General features: G+C 38.3%; 1 long non-coding RNA gene across 1 annotated transcript; it reads left to right on the forward strand.

Moving 5' to 3' along the window:
• The first annotated feature begins 961 nt into the window (after positions 1–961).
• On the forward strand, positions 962–2,499 carry LOC130558059 (uncharacterized). The gene is made up of 3 exons (XR_008963382.1): positions 962–1,085; positions 1,456–1,602; positions 1,842–2,499. It is a non-coding gene; the product is annotated as an uncharacterized LOC130558059 (long non-coding RNA).
• Positions 2,500–3,254: the final 755 nt, after the last annotated feature.

Raw genomic sequence — 3,254 nt, forward strand, 5'->3', positions numbered from 1 at the left:
ATCCCATTTTTCCGGGGCATGTATTAGGGCATGTTTTAGGATGTATTGCTACATATCTTTAGCATGAATGAAAATATGTAATTTAAAGGAGATGATGAGATCATTATTAATACGCAATCATTGGTTATTTAAACACCGTTTAAAAATAATAATGAATAAGACAACAACTACACAAACACTGTTTGAATAAACAAACAGGTTTAAATGAATAATCATGTGATTAAATAAATAAACAAAGCATCTATTAAATAAGTAAAGAAGTAAAGAAGTAATTATATAATGTATTCAATATATGAGAGAGGAAAGGCAGAGAGGCCATGCAGATTACCTTATGTTTTTCAGAGTTTTCACACAGTCTATAACATTCCAGTGAGAGGTGTCCGCACCAAGGCTCGTAAATTTGTTTTGAAAGAGGAGGATTGTAACCGGGTGTATTTCAACTTGTTTTCGACCTGTAGGTGACAGCGTCGGACGTTTTAATCGGGTACGATTTGTTTTACCGTCCATAGCGTGAAATTTGACCTTGTTATTTGAGAATCATACGTGCTACAGCTCGGTTCAAGACAGCGAAGCTTTGTTTAGGAATAACAACTGTTCCCCACCTGGCATCAGTAGATCACATGAAACAATGCGTGACGAATCGACCTGTGCGTTACAAGCATTCTATGGGACAAACTCATCTTTAATCTCGCTATATCTCTCTAACTAATCAGAAAAACAACTCGTCACTAACATTCTGAACATATCCGGGTTTAAAACGAAATGCTAAAACATATACGCTTTATTCGTCATTATCTGTTTTGTTTAAACACACAACTTGAAGGGAATGCATGATCAATTGCAATTGAAGTACGAGACAGGACACCGCTTCAAATCAAGGTACAATATCCTTTCTTATATCATCATATTATAATTATATATATATATAAATTAGAAAACATTCCGCCATGTACGGATGTTGGAACCCTGCGTAACATCAGCATGTGACGTAACACTATGCTACGCTATGGACTCTGGGTATTGAAGTCCGCTAGCCTATACGAGCCGTAAAAACCCTGCTGTGTTGAGAATTACTGTGTATTGAGGTAAAGTAAACATGTTTTGCTAACTGAAAATGTCTATACGCTATATATATATATATATATATATATATTTTCGAACGTTGAGCCACTAATCTATAAAATAAATAGCTTAATTCTTTATAGCCACATGCATGTTTCAATGAATCATGAATCAATTCTAATCATCATCTTAAATCTTTTTATCCAAATCTTTTATCCGTATTGTATTATTTATTAATCAATTATTTTATTTAATTAATTATTTTAATTATTGTATTTTATTTTATTTATTTAATTATTAATATTTTTGTATGTCGTAACAGGGCATATATTTTATTTAATATATTTTTTATACGTCGTGACACGCCATCTAACTACTATTTCCTCCGTCTAGATTTACAAGGGTCTATAGAGCGACCGGTATATATTGACCTGACACATGACGAGGAGGCTGGCTCCAGCAGCGCGTCGATAGATCTTACCGCGTCTGAAGAGGAGGTTGGCTCCAGCAGAGCGGTTCCGGACCCCTCATTATTAATCGGTAAGCTATGACTACCATTTAATATAGTTACGCCATTGTGCTTTGGTGTCGTTCATCTTTGTTTTTGTTATGTTTACTCTAACATAAAGGAGTTGTGATCTTACCGCGGGTGGTGACGCAGGCAGCGTAGTGCCAGAGCCGTCATTATTCATCGGTAAACTATGGCTAGCATTTAACATAGTTACGCCATTGCGGTTTGGTGTCGTTCATCTTTGTTTTTGCTATGTTTACTCTAACAGAAAGGAGTTGCGGATCCGGTGACGATGTGTCTAACTGGACAGATACACAGCTGAACGTTTGGGAGCGTTCGTCTTGGTCCAGCGAGAGAGAGGAGAGGTCTCCGATAAGGCGTCAGCAGACACCGTTAGCCGAACAAGAAGACATCGCCGACGACGAACGATCATCATCGGCGAGGGGTAGACAGACACCGTTTGCTCTTCAAGATCAAAATACTGTCTCGCTAGATCAACTCAACGCTATCTTAAGGGAGTCTAATATTCCTTTACACGAGTCCATTGACAGACTGTGGGGTTCTGTCGGTGAGATACATACGATTCTTATGAGATTGTATGCTTTTATCGAAGGTGTTAATCATCGCGACGAAGCGCTGGAGAATTCTTTCAACCGTTTGCTCGAGTCATCAAACGAACAGATGAGAGAAAGGCGTCTAATGGTTGAACTCCTCTGTGCTATAAAAGCCGTACTATTTTCTAGATAGTCACTATTTTTATATTGACCAATGATCGCTATAAGTTTTTTACATTTATCTCTATATCTTATAATCGATTTTTACATTTACAATTTTATCTCTATATCTTATAATTGATATTTTACATTTACAATTTTATCTCTATATCTTACAATCAATATTTTTATATTACTATTTATATCTATATCTGTTTTATATTTTTATATGTGTTATATTTGTCATTTTATATCTATTCACCATTTATTTTTGTATTGGCTATGCAACGTGACATAATTCCTCTTTGTTAGTGACGAAACCATACGGGAGGGATGGCCGATGAAAAATGTTCAGAGGCCGGGGATAGCTGTCATCCAGATCAAACTCTCTCAGACCTGTTACAGGATGCGATCGGAATGCACACAGAGACCCATCATCATAACGCCGATAGACTACTACTACTGTTAAATACACACCCTGTACATGAGCAAACTTTTAATATCGCGCCGCCCCAACAGATTTCTAATTTGGAATATTTGGAAGCTGCGATACGTGAAAGTACAGATTTTAATCCATGCATCAGACTATGCGAAATATTAAATACGAGGGACACAAACACCGAACAAGCCGGCAGTGGGTTATCAGATACAATCGTCCCGACTACTGACTCGGCTCCCCCTAGAGGTAATGTCGATAACGAACGGCCCTCGACTTCCGATACACAGAGGACTAGCAGCGTCGACCTCGATGCTTTGATACGAGATGGCGGTACCATAAACGGTTATCGTGTTTTACCGAGACCTCGTTTCAATAGCGTGGAATTGAGAAGACCCATGAATCTGCGGGATATTGGCGCTACAGATTTGGCGACGTATCACGTTCGACTGCACGAGACCATGAACGAAATCGCGACGTTTGCCAGACAAATCGGCGGCGATGGTAGCGTAGTTAGTTTATCCCTGAGAGG

This window comes from Triplophysa rosa, linkage group LG8 (genome assembly GCF_024868665.1).
Source record: "Triplophysa rosa linkage group LG8, Trosa_1v2, whole genome shotgun sequence".
NCBI classification, from domain to species: Eukaryota; Metazoa; Chordata; class Actinopteri; order Cypriniformes; family Nemacheilidae; genus Triplophysa; species Triplophysa rosa.